Genomic DNA, 26,630 nt, shown 5'->3' on the forward strand with positions numbered 1-26,630 from the left:
TCCAGAACAGCTGGATCAGCTGTGAGCCCCCCCAGAACCGTGAGTTTCCCAAGCCATGGCGGCTGGCACCCCTCCCCCACAGGCTGCTTCCCAGAGGGGAAAGGAAAGAGACTTTACCAGCAGCAGGGGCTGAGCCCAACCAATCACCAATTGTGGAATTAATGAACAAATTCTGACTACTAAAAATAGGCCCCCAGCTCAGGTGAACCTGGTCAAAGTGGAGGTCACTCATTTTTGCCCCAGCACCAAGGGGGCAGGGCTGAAGGAAAAAGGAAAAAAAAAAAGAAGGAAACAGAGGTTTTTGTGGCTGTGTTTCTACAAAGGCTTGACTGCCTTTGGATACATCGGCAGGGCTTCTCAGGCTGCAAATGCCCCAGGCATAGGCAAAAACAAGCTTGTTTGAGGGCTTATCTGGAGTCTGTGCCTTCCCCAGGGTTGGGGTGAAGCCCAACTCAGGTGGAATACCTCCCTCAAGGAATTCAGACACCAGGGCTTGGTAATTTGAAGCCATTAAAACAAGCCTACAACCTCTCCTCTGTCTCCACCATGTCCCCAGCAGGGAGAGTCTGCCAAAGTTAAAGGTACTGCATCATCTTATGCTGCTCGGACCTTCAGGCAGATAGGCACCACACACTGGGAAGGATAAGAAAAACAGAGCCCAGACACTTCACTGGAAACTCTTTCAACCTGCTGGGTCTCACCCTCAGGGAAACCCAATGGAGGTGACTCTTTCATCCTGACAGGAGGCCAGTTTGGTCTGGGAAAATCCGGCTGGGGTCTATAACACCTAATAGACGCTTCTAAGTGTCAGGGGGGGAAAGGCACCATACAAGCAGGACAAGTATCAAGAAAACAAGAACTGAAATATTCTCTCCTGTTAAACAAAACCTAAGCTAGAGGTCCAGATAAATGCTGAACTGAATGTCAAAGGACAGATAGACAACAAATTCATCCAGCAAGAAAACCCTAGGTAAAAGAAGTGAAAGTAATCTCCAGAATAAACTAATTAAAGTAATTAAATGCCTAGACGCCAGCAAAAAATAACAAATCACACTAGGAAAATTGAGGATATGGCCCAGTCAAAGGAACAAACCAACAATTGAAATGAGATACAGGAGCTGAAACAATTAATTCAGAATATATGAACAGACATGGAAAACCTCATCAAAAACCAAATCAATGAATTGAGGGAGGATATAAAGAAGGCAAGGAATGAAAAAAAAGAAGAAATTGAAAGTCTGAAAAAACAAATCACAGTACTTATGGGAATGAAAGGCACGGTAGAAGAGGTAAAAAAAAAAAAAAACAATGGAAACCTGCAATGGTAGATTTCGAGAGGAAGAACATAGGATTAGTGAACTGGAGGACAGAACATCTGAAATCTGGCGAGAAAAAGAAAACATAGGGAGAAAAATGGAAAAATATGAGCAGGGACTCAGGGAATTGAAGGATAATATGAAGCACATGAATATACATGTTGTGGGTGTCCCAGATGGAGAAAAGAAGGGAAAAGGAGGAGAAAAACTAATGGAGGAAATTATCACTGAAAATTTTCCAACTCTTATGAAAGACTTAAAATTACAGATCCAAGAAGTGCAGTGTACCCCAAAGAAAACAGATCCAAAATAGATGTACTCCAAGACATTTACTAATCAGAATGTCAGAGGTCAAAGAGAAGAGAGGATCTTGAAAGCAGCAAGAGAAAAGCAATCCATCACATACAAGGGAAGTCCAATAAGACTGCGTAGATTTCTCAGCAGAAACCGTGGAGGTGAGAAGACAGTGGGATGATATATTTAAATTATTAAAAGAGAAAAACTGCCAACCAAGAATTCTATATCCAGCAAAGTTGTCCTTCAAAAATGAGGGAGAAATTAAAACATTTTCAGACAAAAAATCACTGAGAGAATTTGTGACCAAGAGACCAGATCTGCAAGAAATACTAAAGGGAACACTAGAGACAGATATGAAAAGACAGAAGAAAGAGGTGTGGAGAAGAGTGTAGAAAGGAAGACTATCAGTAAAGGTAAAAAGAAGGAAAATTAGATATGACATATAAAATCCAGGCGGCAAAATAACAGAAGAAAGTACTACCCATGCAGTAATAATACTAAATGTTAATGGATTAAACTCCCCAATCAAAAGACATAGACTGGCAGAATGGATTAAAAAACAGGACCAATCTATATGCGGTTTCTACTCAAAGGACATGAGGGCAAGGACACAAATGGACATTTGCACACAGATGTTTATAGCAGCATTATTTACAATTACCAAGAGATGGAAACAGCCAAAATGTCCATCAACAGATGGGTAGCTAAACAAACTGTGGCATATACATACAATGGAATATTATGCAGCTGTAAGACAGAATAAAGTTATGAAGTATGTAACAGCATGGATGGATCTTAGGGACATTAGCTGAGTGAGATTAGCCAAAAACAAAAGGACAAGTACTGTATGGTCTCACTGATATGAACTGACATCACTGAATAAACTTGGAATATTTCTTTGGTAACAGAGACCATCAGGAGATAAAAGTAGGGTAAGATATTGGGTAATTGGAGCTGCAGGGATACAGATTGTGCAACAGGACTGAATATAAAAACTCAGAAATGGACAGCACAACATTACCTAACTGTAATGCAATTATGTTAAAACACTGAATGAAGCTGAATGTGAGAATGATAGAGGGAGGAGGGCTGGGGGCATAAATGAAATCACACAGAAAGATAGATGATAAAAATTGAGATGGTGTAATCTAGGAATGCCTAAAGTGTATAATTATAATGACTATATGTACAAATTTAAAAAATGTTTTTGCATGAGGAAAACAAAGGAATGTCACTACCGCAGGGTACTGAAAATAGATGATAATTAATATTTTAAAATCTCAACTTCTGTGTGAGACTAAAGCAAAACATGTTTATTTGGTATAAAATTTATATTTTGACTAGCGTATCTCCTAATATAACTTATGTAGATAGTTGGTTGAACAACATAAGTACATGGAACCTTGGGCAGGACATGAGATTTTGTTGATTTGCTCAGAGTGATGCCCCAATGAATCCCAGAGTGATTTGATCAGTGAGTGAAAAAGTATTTGCAAAGTTCCCTTTGGGGAATGATGAGAACGGGGGAAAATTCAACCTCCCCAAGTTGAATTATTGATATTCTCACAAGCAGTGTGGACAACCAAAGCTATAGGCTGAGCCCCTAGTCTTGGGGGTTGTTCATATGAAACTTAACCCCACAAAGGATAACCCCATTTAAGGTCAAGTCTACTTAAAATTAGGCCTAAGAGTCACCCCCAAGAGAACCTCTCTTGTTGCTCAGATGTGGCCTCTCTCTCCAGCCAACACAACAAGCACACTCACCACCCTCCCCCTGTCTACGTGGGACATGACTCCCAGGGGTATGGACCTTCCTGGCAACGTGGGACAGAAATCCTAGAATGAGCTGAGACTCAGCATCAAGGGATTGAGAAAAACTCTTGAATGAGCTGAGACCCAGCATCAAGGGATTGAGAAAACCTTCTCGACCAAAAGGAGGAAGAGTGAAATGAGACAAAGTGCCAATTGCTGAGAGATTTCAAACAGAGTCAAGAGGTTATCCTGGAGGTTATTCTTACGCATTAAGTAGATATCACCTTGTTATCCAAGATGCAATGGAGAGGCTGGAGGGAACTGCCTGAAAATGCAGAGCTGTGTTCCAGAAGCCATGTTTCTTGATGATGATTGTTTAATGATATAGCTTTCACAATGTGACTGTGTGATTGTGAAAACCTTGTGTCTGATGCTCCTTGTATCTACCTTGTCAACAGATGAGTAGAACATATGGAATAAAAATAAATAATAGGGGGAACAAATGTTAAAATAAATTTAGTTTGAAATGCTAGTGATCAATGAAAGGGAGGATTAAGGGGTACGGTATGTATAATTTTTTTCTTTTTTTTCTGTTTACGTTTTATTTTTCTGTTGTCTTTTTATTTCTTTTTCTGAATTGATGCAAATGTTCCAAGAAATTACCATGATGATGAATATACAACTATGTGATGATACTGTGAATTACTTATTATATATGTAGAATGGGATGAGTAAATGTTAAGAATGTTTGTGTTTCTTTCTTGAAACTATATAACTGGTCTTAAAGTATAGAAGAATGGGAGACAGAAATTTGTGACTAATAGCTGAGATCCTCATTTAATAAAATGAATATTTAAACTAAAATTACGCTTATATAAAATGAATATTTAAACTAAAATTACGCTTATTAAAACATTTTTCAAAAAATAGACAATCAAGAGGTGACACCAATGACCAATCGGAGCTGCTTTCAAGCCTCTTCTTAAAATCGGATTAGAACCAGCTCCTCCCTCCACAAAAAAGCCTAGGAGGGACACCCCATCAGCCCACCTGGCCATCCCACCACCTGGAGGGGGAGGGAGGTGACAGGAGCTGAAGGATACCAGGTGAGCACCTTGGGACAAAAAGAGGGTAGTCTGGAGCACTGGGTAACTGGAGGAGGTGGAAAATACTTCAGAAATCACTGTGGAAAGGACAGTAGCCTTCATCTACCTTGTAATTCTGCCAAGAAGTGTAGCATGTCTGCAAAAATCACATCAGCTTGCCCCGCAGCCACAAGCCACCAGTATCCAGGGAAACAGATTAACCAGGAAGGGCACTGTGTGAGGCAAACCACTTGTGTCATAGGAAGCATGGACAGAGCAATTCTGCACCTGGGAACCAGCTCTAATGCACATGATCTTCACCCAGCAGATGATGAGTAAATAAATGAAAACCAAAAACAAACCACCTCACTGCAGTGTTAGCCAAACGTTCTGAGAATTCTATATGGTCCCTAAATTATTTATGAAGATTGTAGGAGAATTTATGCCACATGTACTTCTTTCCTTGGTTGTTGTTACTTCCTTATTCAGGACTTAAATTCACCAGCACTCCTCTCCTGAGTTCTGCAAATACCCAGGCCCAGGAAGTTCTCAGAAACCTAACCCCCAGCATCTATGAGACAAAAGGTACGCTAATGCACGGTAGGATACACGGGAAAATCAATAGTTCTGAGAACCCCCAATACCTGCTAATGCTGAGGATTGGTGTCTGGTTTTGGTGTTCTGAACTTTAAACATGTACATATCATCTGACTGTGACCGATGAACAATTCACTGACACAAAAGACGACTCTACTCGTTGCCCTACACATTGATGCGTCCCTAAGAAAGCTGTTCTTATTGTAGGGAATTTACTTTCCTCGTGTACAGTTTAAACAGCTCCAAAGCCAGCTTAAGGATAACTGCTGACAAACATCTTTAGAAACGAGCTGCTTTGAGTATGCAGATGCATGTGTCTAATTTAAAATAGAAACATAGATCTAAAATAAAATACTCTATTGAGTAAAAAAAAAAAAAAAAATCCTATACAGTTAGTTCCCCCCAAATTGTTAAAATTCTCTTTGTTCTCAGGCTTCCTAGGAAATGACAACATCTCCCATCTGCTTCCACACTGCTCTTTGATGTGCAGGGTCGATTGCTCCCACATGCGTTCCCTGAGGTGGAGGGCTGGACATCCGGCTGTACGGAAGACGCCTTGAATCTCATCTGCCTCCCCCCAGCCCCAACCAAAAACCAGAGTGACCTGCCCTGTCCTTCCACTGCCCTGAGAAAAGGAAAATAAACAGAAATGCAGGCAGACACTTCTGACTGCCTCCTTAATCCCTCTGACAAGAAAAATATGTTTCCATTTGAATACATAATAATGAAAGCATGTGGGCTCTGGCCTGTTCAGACAGTTGGGAAAAGAGATACCGAAGGCTCGGATGCGAGCTCCCGGGAGGGAACCCGGGGCTTGCGTTAATGGTTCTATTTTCAGTGCTCGTTAGAACACCCTGCTGTGAGACTCCGCAAGTAACTGAACACAAAACCTCTGTGGCTGAAGCTGATTTCCTCGATCCTGGAAACTGAGGACATGTGGACTTGGGAGGTTTAAGCTGAAGAGCGAGCGCCACCCTCAGGGGACACCCCTGGCTTTGTCCAACAAACAAAGCAGAAGCCGCCAAGACTCCCTCCCGGGAAGCCGAGGCGCTCTGACCCTTCCTCCAATCTGAAATCAGCCGAGGCTCCTCCCCATCCCCATGGAACTGCCTCTGGTGTGCGCCCTTCACTCCAATGAGACCAGGGAAGGCACTTGGAAAGTTAATGCTCATGGCTAAAGGATTCTTTGGAGAAAACAAACTATGTGAACAGACAGCTGGAGAGCTGGAGAAGTGATTTTCAGGTCATTGCAGAGACTAATCAAACCGGGAAATAAAAGCGCTGTTTATGAAAACACAAGCATGGGCTAGCTGGGAGACAGCACTCCTTAGAGGCTGAGACTATTGTCCAGTCTGTGTCACAATTCTCAACTACAATGGTTTCATGTGTAGATCTACATTTCAACCCAACCGCCTACCCCCGGCACCTTCCCTGGGTCTCCCTGGCCCAGGATAAACTAGGAAAGAGCACTCAGCTCTGGAGCTGTGCCAGTCATCACTTAATTGTTTTTGAAGGTCATGTTGGGACAATACTTCCTTTGACCTCTGAGGACCTCTAAGGAGTCACTGCGAATCTCTCTCCTGCACCTTTCAGAGACCTAAGGCCCTGATACCACTGTGATGCTCATGGTCAGTCCCCTCTGTGTCCATTAGTCCTTGCTCACTTTCTTTGGAGCCAGAAACAGAAGAGCTGGTAAAATGGACTGGACCTTGGAGGGAAGTGAGAGCTTTTCTCATTCTAATGCTGTCCATCTGCTTTCTTGCAGATTCTGCTTCTAGTTCCTGTTTCCTGTTGCTTCTTCCCTTCCTCCAGCTGTGCAAGTCAGCAAAGGCCCATGAGTCCCAAATTCAAAATCAAATAAAGATGATGATAAACACATACTAAAATGTGGCCAACGGTATGTGAACGGCTCTCCTTGCTTAATGAAGTTCCCTAGTCAACAGGTGCACTGTCATTCTAGCATGCAAAGGTGAGACTACATAGGGCAGACCAGCAGATAAACCTGTTTGCAGGATGATGCGGCTTTACCACTTGGCTGTAGCTAGAGAGAGAGAGAGAGAGAAGTGGTCGGAGAGAGGAAGAGAGACTTCTATGATGATATCTTCTAAAAACATTGACATTTATCCTTGTTCCAAAAGGTCAATTTTCATTTCTCAGTCTTGGCTCTCAAACTACCAAATAACTTGAAATAGTGAGAACTGACTCATTTATTTTTACCACGAGTCCTACAGAGGTTGTTAGGGTGATACCCACAGTGGTTGGCAAGTGTGAGGCCGCTGGAGCCATATTAAGGGCGCAGGCTGCATCGTCCAGCAGGTGGGACACAGACACCGAGGATGCGGAGCTCCTGATGACTTCCTGCTGCACTGGCCTTCAGGCGTGTTCTCAGCTTCCCTACCACGCGGAGAAGTTCAGACATCTGGCACTACAGAGCAACAGAAACTGCAACTGGTGGGACAGAAGGAGGGCAACACTGTGCAGAGATTCATCTTTGTTGCCTCCAAACCTGCGAAACATGTCCCCAGAGGTCCAAGAGAATGGTGATGGAATAAACAACGAAGTTAGTCACTGCCTGGATGATTAAGGTTATGACTAGTCAGTTGGCAAAAAATGAATTTTCCGACCTGAGACTTCAAAAACTGAGCTACCCTCTTAACTGCCTCTTGTTTTTGTCTGGCAAGGAAGTCTCATTGGTGTAGAAAATCAAAAGAGTTCCAGCTGAAATGAAAATTCCTCTTATGGAAGCAACTTATGAAATTCACCTTCAAGAAAGGTCATGTCAGCAAGCCTCACCACCACTTTCACTGATCTCAGGGAAAGCCGGTTAGCGGCAGTTCTCTTCTTCAAGGAAAAGAGATGCGTGGCTGCCAGATAAGATGCTTGGTTCTTGCTTCCTGGTAACCAGGTAGACTCCGTAATATTCCTGAATCCGTTTGTTGGGTGGGAGCTAGATATGGATATGGGCATGGGTATATATATACATATAGGTCTGGATAGGGGTTGAGGACTTCTTCCAGTGAAAGGCTTTTCCTAGGTCCCAACAATCAATTAGTTGTCCTTCTTCCTACTGAACTGAAAACAAAAAACAAAAAACAAAACAAAAACCCTCACTCCTCACCAACAAAAGAAATGTTTATCCCCTCTCATCATCCCTTCTCAATATGCCCCAGTTAATCCCAGAAACAATAATAAACATTACATACCTGAAGCCTGGGTAAGTGTGATACCAAAAGAATGTTTGATTCTGGAAACCCAATCAACCAACTAATCAGTTTTATTACCAAAGGGAGGGAGAGGGAAAAGGTAACGTTTGCTGATTGGCTAGTTGACAATCAATTACAAAACCTGATACCATTTTAATAAAATCAAGATAATTTTAGAGTACAAATGAGCAATTTCTTGTTACTTTTGATTCTGAGCTACGTTTTTCTTCTTTCTTCTTGTGTTAAGAACCCCTTGTACATTAATAAAGAACTTTTACATAAACACTATCCTAACTTTATTAGCTAAGTTAGGAATTATTACTATCATCTATTGTATGGAAGAGAAGGCTGAGGATGACAGGTTATGACTTTCCACGTTGTACAAATGGTGGGTGTTGGCCCTTGGATTTTCCCTTGGCCCATCTCACCTCCTCACCCATCATACATGCCCATGGAAAGTGGGTGCCCAGGAAACACCTGTCCATCTGAAAGCAGTCCTCTGTCTTGACAAATATATTAATCGCCATGAACAATATGATCATCTTACAATGAAAGAATGGAAATGTCCCAGCTGGAAAGAAAACAATAAAAATGGGAGATACATCAATTCCCTACAAATTTTGTGTAAGTTAACTTCAGTATAATTTTTCTTGGAGTGAAAACCTTTGGAATTCTCTGAAAATATCATCAGAGCGTCAAAGACAAAATAAGTATGTTTCTCATTTGTCTACATACACTTTCCCTTGCTTTTTTTCTCCTTTGTTCCTTGTTTACTCTTTTTCCCACTCTTCTTCACCCACTCTTCATTTCTCTTTTTCTCTTCCTTTCTGGCTTATCCAAGTCTGTTGAGTTTTTATTTTGTGGCTATGCCCCCAAGGAAACGCAGTTACTGTTAAATGTTACTGCCTGGTCAAGAACTAAAGCATTGATCCTGACCAGAGGACTCAAAAGAATCCAGGAACACTTCCTACCCTGGAGACTCTCCATCCTCCAGACACTTCAGGCTAGCCTGGATGCCCCCTATCTGTAATTAGACACCAATACCCTGCCTATAATACGAAAACTGCACTTGCTTATGCATTAAAATTAGCTGGTTCTACATCTTTCTCCACCAACAGACTCTCTTCCCTGAGGATGCAAATTGTCACAGCACTTAATAGAGTTTATTGTATAAAACACGCACTTATCACGGGTTTGGTGAGTGAATGAATAAGTGCATGAACAATTTCACGGAGGCTTTTTACAATGCAGCCCAAATGCCTAAGTGGGTAACGTCAATGAGGAAAATGGGTCATGTGTGAGCTAACAGCATGCAAAGAGGACTGTTAAGAATAGGCACATGCAAACCCCATCTGTTATTGCCATGCTAAATATGTGCCCAGAAATGCTATGTTTTCCCGTCATTTCAAGAGAAGCTAGATATGCAGGTTTTAAAGATAAAAGTCTATTTAGAACCCATGAGAACTTTTAGACTGAAATGACATGATAATTGCCCAGTAAAGCAGGGGCTCTCTGCAAACCATGGACCCAGAACAAAGACGAGATTATTTCAGCTCTTGCTAGCCAAAGCTCATCCATCTACACATGCTAAGGGGCACATAGTTCAGTAATTAAATACTTCAGCTATGGTTGGGAGGATAGCAATGATGTCAGATCACTGTCTTCATAAACACAACAAGCATTTCAATGAACAGGGAAAGACAAACACAAGTTGAACACAGTTTAAACAATTCTCTCAACAGTCTAATATCGTACTGGGAAAAAAAGGGAAAATTATGTAAATACAATACAGCAAACACAAGGGTGCACTCCCCACATATGCCATATATAACTTTCCTCATTGCATAGCAATTAAACTATAGTGAGTACTGCTTTAATTGTTTTATAACAGCTTTATTGAGATATAATTCACATACCTAACATTCACTGTTTTAACAGGTACAGTTCAGGGGCTTTTTGTACTAATGATCAGGCTAGGCAAGTGTCACCAATGTAAACTGTCTGTCCTCAGACCTGGCAGGCCAACATCATGGCAAAGTACAGAACCCATGAAACATGAGGTCATGGTGTGCTGCGGACAGCATGACCACACAGCAAGCCTCACCCAAGCACTGGGCCTGCTAAATAAAGCAATCACGATGGATGGACCTCACTGCCATGAGCCACTTTCTTTGGGAAAAGAACTGGCTGAACTGGAGTGAAAACATAAAGGCAAAGTTACTTGGATCAAGGATCAGGAGAAAGATGAAAGGAGTATCCGTGTTCTGTGCAGAAAGACTTACTTGACTTATTCCCTTCTGGAGGCAATTTGCAATTAAAAATGACAGCAAATATTTTAGTTACTCACTGATCTTGAGTTGTTTAACACTACTATTTAACCACTTCCTTAATAAAAGAAAACGTATGAAGTCAGGAGGCATGGCTCTTTCACCAACTAGCTTTAGAATCTTAATGAATTTACTTGAACTTTCTGTGCCTTGTTTGACCACCTATAAAATGGGGTAATAACATCTGCTGGCACCTACCCAGCTCAGTCGGGTATTGTGTAGAGCCAGTAGCTACACAATGTGAAGGAAATTTCAAGAACACTTTCTTTGAAACGTGGTCTCTCCTTGGGTGTCCCCCAAACAGAAGCATGCACAGACACATACACATAGAGTGTGAGAGAGGGGGAGATCCTCATATAAGACATACTATTAAATAGGCTCTTAACACATGTGTAATAAACAAAATTTAACACATGCATCTAAAGCAAACAAACCAGAATTACTATTTTCTGTCATTTTTTGAAAATAAGATATACACATGCCCGTTTAAACATAGAGATTATGAAAACATAGAGGTAATGATAATAGTTTGGCAAGGATGGCTAATTGTCTCAATATCATGTCTTCTCTTCTCCCCTGGTAGAATTTTCATCTGGGCCTATGACCATCAGAATGTAAGTTTCGTGACCACAGGGATTTTGACTATTCTACTTACTGCTATATTCCTAGCACTTAGAAGAGTGTCTACCACATTGTATGAGCTCAGTAAATATTTATTGAGTAGTTTTGTTCTCATCAAACTCTCAATCTAATAAGAACTGTAAAAAAAATCTGTCTAGTCCTCTCAGTTCAGCAGGCACCAGCTATGCGCCTCCTCTGTGCCAGGAACCACGGCTCCTGTGGGAAAACAGTGTGTCATGGGTATTACGGCATGCATACTTTCTCAAAGTTTAATGGGATATACAGATGTATAAATAAATAACTGTAATTCAGCATGATGTTTGCTAGAGATATGACAAGGTGTACCGGTTTTTTAAACTGTTGTGTACCCCCAAAAAGCCATGTTCTTTCATCTTGATTCGATATTGTTGGATGGGATCTTTTTGATTAAATTGTCTCCATGGAGTTATGACCCACCCAATTATGGGTGGGGCTTTCTGATTGGGTGGTTTCCATGGAGGTGTATCTCTACCTATTCAAGGAGGTCCTTTAAGAGGGAACTATTTTGGAAAAAGCATCAGAGTTGGCACAGAGACCTTTCGAGATGCAGAAAGAAAATGCCCCCCCAGGGAAGCTTTTGAGAACAGAAGCCACAGGACCAAGAGATGCCAGCCACGTGCCTTCTCAGCTGACAGAGGTGTTCCGGGCCTATCAGCCTTTCTTGAGCCAAGGTATCTTTTCCTGGATGCCTTAGTTTGGACGTTTTTATGGCCTCAGAACTGTAAGCTTGTATCTCAATGAATCCCCTTTATAAAAGCTAACCCATTTCTGGTATATTGCATTCTGGCAGCATTAGTAAACCAAAACACAAGGTTTCCCAGGGCCAGAGAGGAGGAGGTGGCTGGGAAGGTGTAGGCAGGGACAAAAGAGGCTTCTGGAGGACCAGGAGACTGAATTGGGATTTGAAGGACAAACAGGAATTTAGAGATAAGTGCAGGGTAGAGAGTTAGATTTTCAAGAAGAAGGAACAACATGTGGGGGGGCACAGAGGTATGAAGTAATATGACATGTTTACAGAACTATAAGTAAATTTGTTGGGCTTGGACTTACAGATCAAGGGAGTGAGGTGGCTGCAGAATCTAGGGATGGCACAGTTGTCAAGATGGTATTACTGTAGAAAGCAGTATATATGTTCGTCTCACTTTCCTGGGTATTGAAAAATGCCTCCTAAGCATCTTGCTCCACTTGACAAAAAAACTGGTAAATAATTCTCTGAAATAATATATTTTCTCAAACTGTGAAATGGATTGCCCTCAGACTGCAGGCATTCTTTGAATTTCTCAAAGGAAATGCTCAAAATATGTACGAACTGCTAGTCCACTCTATGCCATTTTCACAGGGAACCATATGCACTAGGTTTTCTGGGAAAGGTGTGATTTTTAGCATTCTGACCCATTTTCTTCATTAGGTCTTCTGTACTTCTCATACCATGTGTCCAAATTGCTTATTCAAAAATTGTTCTCAGAACATGTAAACATTTAACATCTGCTTATTGAATGACAAGGTGAATAAATAAATGCTTGAATAAATTAAAAACAAAACAAAACTATCCTTGCCATACTTCTTAAAGGCCTACCATTTGATCAATAAAAGTAGCAAATCTAGAACAGAATGATATTGAACCCATAGGAAGCATTTTGATTTTTAAAAAAGCTATCCAACTTTTTCCTGCTACATACTTGTTTCCCCATCAAAAAAGTTGGTCTAGAAATAGGAACAAAGACAGAAAGTGTCCAATTAGCAAAATGAAGTCAAGCCTGTTTTCCCGCAGAGTCATCCTGAATGAGACCCTGACTCTGGCTTAGAATCTGTGTCCAGTTCATCACTGTTACCCAACACCTGTGGTCTCAATTCCAGTAACAACATGCTTGGCCAGCTGAGGAAGCAAGGCTTATCTTGAATTTACCTGTCTTGAAAAGTTTAAAGTCCGGTCTTCCCATATCACTTCATTTATGATTTCTTTATGTGGGAGGCGAACGTTTGGTGGGTGTTAGAAACATGTTCGGATTCTACACTCATACCCACACACACATTGAAGAGTTGCAAAAAAATATTTTTGGAGAGTCTGGAGTTCTTTTACTCTTGGTTGTGGTATCCGAGGCAAACAGGATGCTATTCTGATGCTATTTTTTTTCCATCTCTATTATGGAAAAGTACTGGCAGAGGGAAGGAACACTGTGCTCCTAACATTTCCAGGGTCACGTGGCTTTGTAGAATGCAACTGGGGGCGGGAGGAGGCAAGCAAAAATACACAGTGCATACATGTTTCCCTACTGCCTTTTTCACCCACAAGACTTCTGCAGAGAGGGGAGCAGCAAGAGCAAACCTCAGCTGAGGGCTTACTACAGGCCAGGAACTGAACTACCACTCTTTACGCATAGCATCTCCTTCCATCCTCACAACAGCCCTGTGCTGTGGTATTCTACCGATCCCTATTGTTGCAATGAGGTCCAGAGAGGTGATGCATCATTCCCAAAATCTCAGAGGTAGGAAGATTTAAGACTCAGCCTTGAAATCAGGCTGGACTCTGGCAATTATCCTGTTAGATTCTTATTTTGAAATTGCACTACGGAGTAAAGTTTACAATGGAAGGAAATAATGTTAAAGAGAATAGAAGGTAAATTGTAATTCTGTCTTCAAAGGCTTAATATTATAAATAAAATTACTGCAGCCACAAGGGTATCTAAAATTGGGTTACACTAGCCATCTTAGTGTCTCAGGAACGGACATGCCCAACAGAGCACTCACAATTTTGAGTGACGTCTTAAAGAGCAATTGGCATTTAATGATAACTGACCAGTTGCTCTATTAAATTTTTTCAAAACTTCCTGTTAACTTGGCTATCTCATCTCTAACAAATAGGTTTAAGGTTCTTTGCCCTTATTACAAAAGGAGAGGGGGGTTCAGGGGGAGGATGACTAAATGAGAAACTAGCTTTTTAATAACCTGCCCCAAATTTCATCTGGTGACTCTGGAAAGTAGGACAAGGATACTGATTCCTAAACTTCCAAGGTACTGAAGTCTTCCCTGACCTGCCCAAGTGGTTCACATGTCCTGGTTATACATATTTTGGTACCGTGTACCTCTTCTTTCTCATATTTAACAGAGTTGCAGTTTTATATTAATCCTTAAGGCATTGATTGATATAATTTTCCCCTTCAGGTCTATAAACTCCATGAGGGCAGGGATGTGCTTGGTTTTGCTCATTATTGTATTCACAAGCCTTGGGAAGTGGCTGGCATCAGCACTGAGTGTTCCTAAATGAATAAACGAAGGAAGGAATGCTGTCCTCACTCTTCTTTTTATCACTAAACATTTAAAATATAGAGACTTCACCAGTAAAAATGAAACAGATAATCAGAGACATGATTGGTCAAGTATCTTTTGGGACTCTTCCTGTCTGTTTCATAATCCATATCTACAAAGTCTGACTGTCCAGCTGATCCTGCAAATAGGCAAGGGTCAGGTGCTGTTTGGTATTGTGTGGTTGGGAGGCTTTGGAAGAGCCCAATGACCTGTCCAGGGCGAAGTGGGGAAGGTGATCAGTTGCTTTGAAGGCAGCAAGCAGGAGACAGCTGGCCAGGGCAGAGCTCAAGCAAATGCAATCGTGGTCAACAGTAAATACGGCAACAGGCGAGTCATCCATCCTCCTGGCTTTCACTAGGGTGTGTCCTTCAAGCCAAAGTTAAAATCCAGCAAAAGAACTTGGCATTCATCATTATAAACAGAGTCCAGCTCCAGCCAATTCAGGGCAAATACTGCAACTTCCTTTCAGACCTGAAAGAGGGCCCCGTGTCTTCCCAGGACCAAGCAGCCCAAGGAAAGCTCCTACTGCTCTTTCTTCCCCACCCTCAGGTCAGGCCTTGTCTAAGGCATACTTCAGTTTTTAGCTGCTGTCATGTTCTTCTAAAAGCACCATGGGCAGAAATCCAACGATGTCCAACATTCAAAGTTAGCATCCTTGGACTTCCAATTAAGTTTTCAGTTAACTCTGTAAATTATCTCTTACTCTATCACAAATATGTCACATAATATGTCACTTATCAAATTCTTATTTTCATTCCCACAAAGCCACATTTAGAGAGGAAATTAGGCATTATCAGATCCAAGTAAAACTTATCAACCCAAGATTCTGCTGCAAAGGGTCAGAATATAGCTTGAGAGGCACAAAAATTTCCATCAAGCTGTCATTTGCATAAGAGCAAAAGAGAAGCCCTTTTAGTCAGAGATTCTCTTTCGGTGCAATGTAGCCCTCAAGATGAGGACTTGGCAAAGACACTGGTCTCTTGGCATCCCATCTCCTCACTCTCTGAGCTCTTTTTCTTCATCTCATTGTCTTGGGAAATACCTGGATATACTCAGCACAAGTGATAACCAGTGCCCACATGTCTCCTGGTTATCACTCAAGACTGAACATGAACCTTTAGGACAGTTATGAAATAGACCTGGCCTCTGTTCAGTCTAAACCAAGCTGGAGGCCAAGCCAGATTTCCCAAGCTTTCCTTGATCTCCTTGATACCTTCAAGACCAGCCAATATCTAAACTGCCTCCTAGGGGAAGAAGTAATGTTGTATCTTAATTGGTATTTATTTGTCTGTAGATCTTGCCTTGTTAGATCCTGCCCTTCAAATCAACCTCTTTCCAGGGGGGTGAAAATGAAAAATCATTTTCTTGATTTTTTTCCAGGAATACTTCCCAAGATTTGTGATATTTAAGTACAAAAGAACTCCCTTTTTCATAATCACCAATTTACTTTTCCTAAGGTTAAATTATTTCAGCCAACTTAATAGGGTCATTACCCTATAGACTTCAAAGGACTCATCAGGCCAGATGATTCAGATAAGAGGTGACAGGACTTCTCCAGTCATAGAACCATATGAAAGGAACTGACACCATTCAATTCATGCCACTCTCATCTTCTCCCAGTAATATTGAGGTCAGTTATTATATCTTAAGGGATTGGAGGAAATCCTGCACTCCTAAACACCATGGTCTACAAAGATAACCAATGAAACACAATTAAAGGAATAAAGCTAAAGGCAGTAAGTGGATATTGTTGTCTTTGAAATTTTATGTTTGCAATGTCCTTCATTCTAGCAAAAGGGGGTTCATAATCCACACTCAAATCAGAGAGAGGCAGAGACTTAGGCAACATACAAATGTTGGACGTTGCCATGCAAATGTTGGATTGGTATTTAGTTCTGTTTAAAACAAACAAAGTGAAGGGTCAACATAATTGATTTCGCAGCCAAATCTCAGTTTTGAAAATCTAGATCAGTGTCAGCCAAATTTTTCTATTAGGGGCCAGACCATAGGCTGGTCTGATAGGCTTTGCAGCAGTATCACCCTGTGGCAACTACTCAACTCTGCCCCTAACTTGGAAGCAGCTATACACGATACATGAAAACATGGAGTGGCTAGTTTCCAATAAAACGTTATTTACAAAACCAGGCAGCAGGTTGGGTTTAGCCCACAGGCTGTAGTTTGTCCATCCTTGATTTGATTATTCCTATTTTACTCATAATAAAAGCCAACATCCTTACAATTGCCACGAGACTACATAATCAGCCCTTAGTGACCTTTCTGGCCTTATCACTTGCTGGTTTCTCCCTCTCCTACTCTGATCCAGCCTCAGTGGCTGGGAAGGCTGGACACAGGTTCTCCCACTTTTCTTTGAACATTTGAGAAATCCTCAAAGAACTATCTGCTTTATACCTTATATCTGTAATTCCTCTGAGCTAACAAAGGAAAAAATATATGAGAAAGGGAATGCCGAAAACTGAAGTTGGTGATGTTTATAAGCCATTAGGGACCAGAATAAAGTCCATCTAATTATAAAGTGACGTAAAGATATGGATAGTGATTTGGTTTCAGTACTCAATATAAAGACCCTAAAATCAGGAAAGATGAGATAAAATTGAGTGAAAACTCTATAAAGATGCTACAAGGAGAACTTTCTCAAAATATTGGACTTTGGAGCTTTGAAAAGTTACACATATTTTCTGCCAAGTTATTTTCTCCTTAGGCAAAAATAAATGTTTTGACATTCCTGCAGGCTCAGTGAATTCTCCCTTTGGGGAACCAAAGCATGCCTGCTTAGAGTGGAGGACCTGTCAGCCTCATGCTGCTCATCTGCCCTAAAATCTCAGTGCACTGGCCTTCTCTAAACATAAGGCGATGGTGTTAACTGGAGAAATCTGCAGTTCCTTCTCAAGTGAGGGAAACCTGCTGAGAAAAACTGAAGGATGGGTTTGGAGCACAGCAGGTATCTGAGATTCTAAAGAGAGCAAACACTGTGGAGGCTGAAGGAAATTATCTGTTAGAAATAAAGTGAATATGCACCCAGAGGCCACTGCCAGTTAGGTAATCAAAATACTCAGAACTAAGGCTTATTTTACACTTTCCAACTTTACTCTTTAAGAATGTTGACAGTCTAGTCCCTGCATAAAGAATATGTATAGTACATATGAGGTGAATGAATGAGTAGAAAGTGAATAAATGAAACAAATAAAATGAATTCATGGTCTGAGACAATGGATAGCGGCAGAAATATCTCTGTGGAGGCTCGGGGTCTGGACATAGGTCCACCTTCATCCTGTGTGGAATTTCAAGTAAATTAATTTACCTATCAAATTCATTTTCTGTAAAATAAAACTACCCGTTGCTAAACAGAGGTGCTATGAAGACAGTAAACACACAATTTAAAAGATTCCTTAGACAGTATTGTAAGAAGGTTACAGATTACAAATTATTGTATTTCTTACTATAAACTACATCATGCAAGAAGATATACAACATATATTTAAGTTTAAAGGAATAATAAATGAACGATGCACCCACCACCTCACTTAAGTAAAACATTATTAACATCTTTGAAGTCGCCTGTGTCTTTTCACAGTTATTCTCCCTTCCTCTCAGCCAGTACTCTCCAGTCTGGATTTCTGGTTATTAATTCCCTTGCTTTCCTTTATAATTTATAAAGGAATCACTTTATAAATCACTGTGCCAGTTTCAAACTGGTGTGTACCCCAGGAAAGCCATGTTCTTTAACTGTGATTCAGTATTGCTGGGTGGGATCTTTTTTTTTTTTTTTTTTTACATGGGCAGGCACCGGGAATCGAACCCAGGTCCTCTGGCATGGCAGGCAAGCATCCTTGCCTGCTGAGCCACCAAGGTCCACCTGGGTGGGATCTTTTTGATTAAGTTGTTTCCATGGAGACGTGACATACCTAGTTACGTATGGAGCTTTTTGACTGGGTAGTTTCCATGGAGGTGTGTCTCCACCCATTCAAGGTGGGTCCCTTACTGGAGTTCTTTAAGAGGAAGCTACAAGCTTCAGAGCTGACACAGAGGTCTTTGGAGATGCAGAAAGAAAATGCACCCCCGCCCCCCGGGAAGCTGTTTGAGACCAGAGGCCAAAGGAGCAGCAGATGCCAGTTACCTGCGTTCCCAGCTGACAGAGGTGCTCCGGATCCATCGGCCTCTCTTGAGTCGAGGTATCTTTCTCTGGATGCCTTAATTTGGATATTTGTATGGTCTTAAAACTATAAACTTATAACTTAATAAATTCCCTTTATAAAAAGCCAATCCATTTCTGGTATACTGCATTTCTAGCAGCATTAACAAAGTAAAACAATCATTAAACAAAGTATACCAGTATACATAGTTTGAACTGTTTGTGCATTTTATATAAATAGACTCATACTATATGTGTTTTCTATGGCTTTAAACACTGACTTTGTAATTCATACATATAGATGCTTTAGCTGTGATTAATTCATCGCCAATAATGTAATAATCCATTCTATTAGTAAATCATAATTTATTGATCAATCCAACTGTCAATGTATACATAGGGTGTCTCCAGAATTTGGTATTACAAACAATGCTACTCTGAATTTTCTTGTATGTATCTCTGAGAACACATGAACAAAAGTGCATTTTGAAATGGAATCTCCGGTAATGGATCTGACCATTCAACTTGACCATAAAATGCAGCACATGAGAGCTACTGTTGTACATCCCAGCGACTCTCTGTATTGTCAGACTTTAAAATTTTGCCAGTGTGGCTGGTAAGAAATGATATCCCAATATGGTATTCATTTGCATTTCCCTTATTACTAGTCAGCGTGGGCAACATTTCATATATCCATGGCCATTGTGTTTCTTTTCTTGTGAAATACTTTTTGGTGTAGTTTGCCCATTTTCTTATTGAGTTCTTTAATTTTTTTTCTTATTAACTTTACATATTTTCAATGAAATCTCTGTCAGTTTCAAAAATAATTTCCCAATTTGTGGAATTTTTTCACACTTTTTATGATATAGTTCGATGAAAAGTGCCCTTCTCCCATGCCCATCTAATTCTTTTGCTTTAGGGATGTCTTGGTTTTTTGCTCTTTCAAATAAATCTTATAACCAGCCTGTCAAGGTTCACAAAAAATCCTCTTGGGGATTTGATTAGAATTGAATTAAATCTACAGGTCAGTTTAGAGGGAATTGGAGTGTTTACGGCTAATTTTTTTTATCGGTATTCCTTTCCACATACATGTATGTGTTTACATTTATTTAGGTCTTCTTTGATGCATTCAATAAAGTTTTACAATTTTCTTCATAAAGACGTATTCTAGCTTGCTAGCAGCTGGAATGAGATATACTAGAAATGGAGTGGCTTTTAGAAAGGGGAATTTGATAAGTTGCAAGTTTACATTCTAAAAGTGAAGATGTCCAAATTAAAGCAAGGCTAAAGAAATGTCCAATCTAAGGCATCCAGGGAAAGATTCCTTGGTTCAAGAAGGCTGATGACATTCAGGGTTTCTCTCTCAACTGGAAAGGCACATGGCAAACATGGTGGCATCTGCTAACTTTCCCTTCAGGCTTCTTTTTCATGAAACTCCCCAGGGGCGTATTCCTTCTTCATCTCCAAAGGTCTCTGCCTACATGGGCTCTTGTGGTTCTCCTGGCTTTCTCTTCTCGTGGCTCTCATTCTCTCCAAAATGCTTCCTCTTTTAAAGGATTCCAGTAAATTAATCAAGACTCACCTGGAATAGGTGATGTCACATCTCCCTCTAATCAAAATTAATACCACAATTAGTTGTGTCACACCTCCACGGAGATAATCTAATTAAGTTCCCAACCTACAATTCTGAACAGGGATTAAAAGAAATGGCTGCTTCCGTAAAATGGATCAGGATGAAAACATGGCTTTTCTAGGGCACGTAATCCTTTCAAACCAGTGCAAGATGGTGCTTATTTTTTATTAGATTTACTCCTACTTGTCTTAGTTTTTGGTTATTAAAAATCACATCTTTTTCCTAAATAAACTCTTAGTTTATTTAGGAAACTCTTAGTCAGTTTGTGATAAACAGAAATGCAACTGACTTTTATATTTGGATCTTGCTAAGTTTTTCTATAAATTTTTATCTGTCTGAAAATTATTTCAGATTTTCTGTGCAGACAATCATGTCACCTGAGAATAATGATCATTTTGATTCTTCTTTTCTAATTCTTAAACTTTATTTCATCTTTTATTCATATTGTTGAGGCTAAAATCTCGAGAATAAAGCTAAATTGAAGTGATAAAAGTGGCACCCTCATCTTGTTCCTAGTTTGAAAGGGAATGTTTTTATATTTTACCTTCAAGTATGATGTTTACTATAGTCTGCTTATTTTGCTTGTTTTTTGGATGGCATTTATTGGGTTAAGAAAATTTTCTTGTCCTCCTAAGCTGCTAAGAATTTAATCTTGAATTCTGCTGAATTATAGCAAATGGTTTTTTCTCAATCTATTGCTATGAATATGGCTTTTCTCCACTCATCTGTTAATGTGTTAATATGGTGAAATACATTTATAGATTTTTGATACATATGAAGTACATTTACACATTTATGTCTTTTTGGTGTCAATCCAACTTAGACATGAAAAAATGTCTTTTTGACATGTTGCTGGATTCAGTTTGCTAGCACTTTGCCTAGTATTTTCACACATGTTTATGGGTGAGATTAGTTGGTAATTTTCCTTTCTTGTATTGCCCTTGTGAGGTTTTGGAATTAACTTTATGATAATCTCATAAAATAAATGGAAAAGTATTCCTCCTTTTTCCAATCACGAAAAGAGAGTGACTTAATATACTGGAATTGTTCATTCGTTAAACTGATGATAGAATTAATTCTGGAAAATTCTGAGCTATATTCTGTCCACATATTGTCTCTTCCCTAATCTCTTAAAAATCTATCTTGGGAATTGCAAATAAACATACAGCAAACTTTCTCATTCTTTCTTCCATTTTTCTAAACCTCTCTTGCATATTTTCCATATCTTTGACTTTTTATACTGCATTCAAGGAACTCTTTAATACTCTTTTCCAGTTTTATTAATTCTGTTTTCTATTATTTAGTCTGCATTTCCAATTTAAAGCATTAAATGTTTCCATTTCTAAAAACGATTTTTGTTTTTTATCAGGTTTTTCTGAATCAATTACAATAGTTTCTTGTTTCTTGTTATTCATTCAAACTCTTTTATTTTAAAAAATATATTACGCATACTCATTGATAATACAAAATTCATCATTCTAATATCTTTGGGCTTTGTTGATCTTATTTGTTGTTGTTGTGAAGGTGTTTTTTGGTGTGATCAGTTTGGTTTATTTTAGCTGATCCTGACTTATTTTCTTGTGTGCTTCATGATTGTGAATTCATATGCCTTGGAACTTCATCAGTAAGAATTCCTTGATACGTGGTTTGAACTTGTGTTTCTCCAGAGAAGATTTATGTTTGCTTCCTCAGACACCTGGAAGGGGTACATACCACTAGGCACCAACTTAGACTGAATTTTCAGGTAGGGGAATTTCAAGCCACTCAGCTACTATGTATTCCTTTTCAGTTCCACCTGAGAACAGACTTGTGCTCAGGAATTCTCAAGGAAGATGTTTCTTTCCTTCTTCACGCCCCTCCCTTTCTCTTTTCTAACCAAGGTCAAGGTTAGTGCAGGCAGACCTTCCTTTGCAGAGTAAATGTCTTCACCCTTCATCCATTGAGGCGTTAAGGGGCCACTGACCTGACATCCCACTGTGCTCAGGCCCTGGGCTTTGTCCCCCACCCTCTGCCCAGCTTCTTCCCCGGTGACTGGTCCATTAAACCTGCTCCAAGTGTTCAGGAACAGAAAGACGCCTCCTGGGCAAACACTGCCTTCAGGACTTGCTATTCTCTGGGGATTTGCACTTTTTTCTGCAAGTTTCTGGCCAGGAAAGAATTTCTTCATTGTTTTCAGACAGTTCAACTATGCATGTGAAATAACTTTTAAAAAAACTATATTTAATAATGTTAGGGAGGTTCTCCTGGGAAGAGATACTCTGAACATTTAATCTGCCATAATGCCAGAAACGGAAGTCCAATTGTTTGATTATTTAAGCACCATTCATATAGAATTTATGACCTGGAAATACCTTTGAGTTCCTTTAGCCCTGCTCTTTATCTGTGTAAACAGAACTAAGGTTCTGTCACAAAGCAACTTTTTCATCGGGTTTAAAGTAGAATAGAATCAAATCACAAAAAGCAATAGACAAACTCAAAGTACTTAAACTGAGCAATATATCACTAATGGTACCTTATAATATTATTTGTTGTGCAAAATCATATATCCCCCTCCCCACCTTCGCAATATTTTAGGCAGAATGTGCTTTCCCAACCCATTTATTTGGGTCTTGATCATGTGATTTGCGTTGGTTACCAGATGTGAGCTGACCGACAGTGGTGAACATCTGAGCTTAAGCTTCCAACTTTTAAAACCCTTGTGAGTGTGAAGTCTGGTCACCTTGAGCTTCTGCCCTCTGCCATGAGGCCAGCCGGCCCCACACAATGGTTCCTCCTTCAGCCTGGGTCCCCTTTGAGAAGACAGACAGCAAAAGCAAGCTCAGGTGAACCGTGGGGAGCCCAGAGAGCTCCCAGAGCTGCACCTAAGCCACACTCTCACTTAAATGAGGAAGAAATAGATCTTCATTGTCACAAGCCACTGACATTTAAGGTTTGCTCCTATAACAAAACTCACAAATATAACCCTGTTTCACATTTTCGTATCTGCAGAGAATCACGTTGTTCTGTAGCACTTTTATTACAGATCAATTTAATGCACGTTCTTATTGAACTATTAGTGAACTTTAGCGTGAGTCTCTTTGTTATCAGGAAAATCAGTGGGAAATATTGTCTTATTTATAATGTCCTATTAACGCCCTGCCCCACTGCATTCTTTCCCATGAGTCTCAAACTCAGTAGTATCTGAAAGACAAGCAGGAAGACCAGACCTTAAGTCATAGTCAGGAATGCCCCACAGGTTTTAAGGTTTGAGCCTTGTGCATCTCTGGCAAAAAATTTCACTTCTTTATAAGGTTCTTCCAACTACAAAGTTTAAACCCTCTAACTATGCTACCCCATGCTCCTTTTTCTCCTCTCTACCCTATTTTGAAGACTTTATTTGCACAAAGCAAAACCCTAGTGCACTGGGAATCCTGAGATGGGAGCCCAGCGCTCACTGCCTGCTGGTCTGGGCTCCTGCCTAGGCCTGCCCCTCAGGCTGCGCTCCTCTCACCAGCAGGCTTGGAGGGCCTGTGCCAGGCAGCAAACAGGGTCCACGTGGCCTGGAGTGGACTGCTGTCAGGTGACTGCAACCCCAGGCTGCGAGAAGAAACCTGGGTTGGACTCCAGGGCTGCAAATAAACTCGTGGCCATCTGCATTCCCCTCGTGACTCAGCCGTTCTTTATGAAAGGATGCACTGTGTGAGGAGCAGCAGGCTAGAGATCTGAAAGAAGAAACATGCCGAGGAAAGCTGAAGAGATTATTAAATCATGGAAATCAAGGTGCAAAAGTGACTGTTCTTAGGCTGTTGCTGCTTTGTAGCAGGAAGAGAATTTCCTGCTGAAAGAATAATCATTGATTGTAAAGAAAGAGTCTTTGTGTACACAATTCAAATACAAAAATAAAGCAAGACAAAATCATCCTGTTGGGATTTCAGAAGGAATATTTTCAAAGGGGCTGAGTAAATGCTGAGTTTGTACCTGAAGTCCCATTCCAGTTTGAAACAGTGGCCAAAAGCACTTAGGTTTGAATTCTTATTCCATACTCTCTAGCTCTTACCATCTCTGAGCTTCAGTTCCCTCTTCTTTAAAATGGAAATAATAATAACTATGTCTTTCTGAGAATTAGAGATGGCACATATAAAGAATGGACACAGAAACTCCTAGCTGCCTACTGGTATGTCTTCTATCCTTCTTCCTCAGTATTAAGAGTCGTGATTTCATCTGGGCACTTGGCTACTCCAAAAAAAGGATGCACTCCCCAATATTGCACAGTTTTGTGTGTGTAAGTTTCAGGATGATGAGATACAAGAAGTGCTGCACGAGATTTCCACAAGGTGCTCTAAAAGAAGGTGAGTGGGTGGTGGCCTGCCTTCCTCCTTTGCTCCATCCTGCTGCCAGGAACTTGGATGAGATAGTGAGTCTCCATTTAGGGTTAGGAAGACAAGGGACACGCCTTAGACACGGCGGGGCAGAGAGCTGGGAGAAGACTGGGTTCCTAATGGTATCAAAGACATCACTAATTCGTTTCCTTTACCTACAAATTCTTTTACGGAGAAAATAATCGTGTATATGTAAACCATTGTTATATTGGGTTTTAAGTCATCCTTGGTTAAAACTAATTCTGATGCAGAGGACCTGGCTTAATATTAGCCAAAATAGTTCACATACCTTTTGACCTAGAAATCTCAATTCTAGGAATATGTCCTACAAATAAAATGGTATATATGTATAAAGGGATACAGTAAAAAATATTTACTGTATCATCATTTGTGATATCAAAAGACTGGAAACCACTAAATGTTCAATGGTAGGTGACTGGTAAATTAAATGGTGTTTGGCCAAATGGTTTGTTACTATGAAAGTGACAACAACCTGACAGGTTTGTATTTGATTAGTGAAAGCACCTTTTATAAACTTAGACCTGGGAAAATATTAAACTTCCTTTCTTTTTATGAAAAGAACAGAGGTTCTGTCATAGAGCCACTTTTTAACAGGGTTCACATTAGAATAGAATACAAACACTAGTAGCAATAGACAAAGAAATTCAAAGTACTGAAAGTAAATACTGTCTCACTTATGGTAGATTTTATTAACTCTGAGTATACTTCCATTTGAGGGGTTGGGATTACACATTGATTGTATTTTCAAAAGAAAGCTGCAGCAACATCTTCCATTCCACAGTATGACCATGGCATTCATTCCATCAAGAAATGGGGTCCATGTACTTTCCTCTTAAATCTGGATAGCAGAAGAGACATTGTGTGATTTGCAAGACTGAGTCAGAAAAGGCAAGGCAGCTTACTCCTTTTTGGTTGGAAGACTCATTCCTGGAACCCAAAGCCATTCAGAGGTTCAAATATCCCGAGGAATCCAGGAGAAATGTCAACGCCACATGGAGGGGATCAGGTCAGCAGTCCTAGTCTTCAAGTTCTCTCAGCCAGGCACCAGACATGGAAGGAAATGAAACTTCAGATGATTCCAGAACCCCAGCCTTCAAATCTTCTGAGCTAAGGATCCCAACATCAGTAGAGAAAAATCAATTCATTGTGCCTTGTATGAATTCCTGAATCACAGAATTTGTGAGCATAGTAAAATGGAGCTCTTTTTTTTGTTGTTGTTGTTGGTATGGGCAGGCACTGGGAATTGAACCCAGATCTCCAGCATGGCAGGCAAGAACTCTGCCTGCTGAGCCACTGTGGCCTGCCCAAAATGTTTTTTTAAGCTACTAAGTTTGGGGTATTTTTTTGCACAGTAATAGTATGCTTTTATGTGCATAAATAAATCCATCAACCTAGGTTGTATCTGCAGAGTGAGACTAGGGACCTAGAAAAGGGAAAAGACAACTTTCTATTATATGCTTTTAAAATATCATTTGCACTTTTCTTTTACCACATACATCTATTATTACATTTTTGCAAATATATTTGTTAAAGGGACATTTATTAGGAAGATGTATGCTACCAGAGATAAGCAGATCTGGCAGATCACACCAGGTACATGACTCCAAAAGCATAAATCCCCACTGAGCACATATGCTAAAAAGCCCAAAGAAAATGAAGACAATACTCCAGGTTTCTTGGTTTTTAAAATTAGCTAACATAGTACTAACCTGAATGACTCTAGTGCTTCAACATGGCTCAACCTTTCTCAGTATTTTCTTTTTCACAACAAACTGTTAATGTAAAAAGAAAACCACCATGACCAAGCACTTGCCTAGGGAAGCAGGCAGGAAGGTAGGAGTCACAGTTCTCTCGAGGGACCAGTGGTTTGTCATGGAGTTGATTCTGAAAGTCATTAAAAGATTTTCTCCTCTTATGAGGCTTGT

General features: G+C 40.2%; 1 protein-coding gene across 1 annotated transcript in view; it reads right to left on the reverse strand.

Moving 5' to 3' along the window:
* Positions 1 to 26,630, reverse strand: part of COLGALT2 (collagen beta(1-O)galactosyltransferase 2) — a 126,733-nt gene that overhangs the window by 59,052 nt on the left and 41,051 nt on the right. The window lies entirely within an intron of this gene.

This window comes from Tamandua tetradactyla, chromosome 4, assembly GCF_023851605.1.
Source record: "Tamandua tetradactyla isolate mTamTet1 chromosome 4, mTamTet1.pri, whole genome shotgun sequence".
In the NCBI taxonomy this organism is placed as follows: domain Eukaryota; kingdom Metazoa; phylum Chordata; class Mammalia; order Pilosa; family Myrmecophagidae; genus Tamandua; species Tamandua tetradactyla.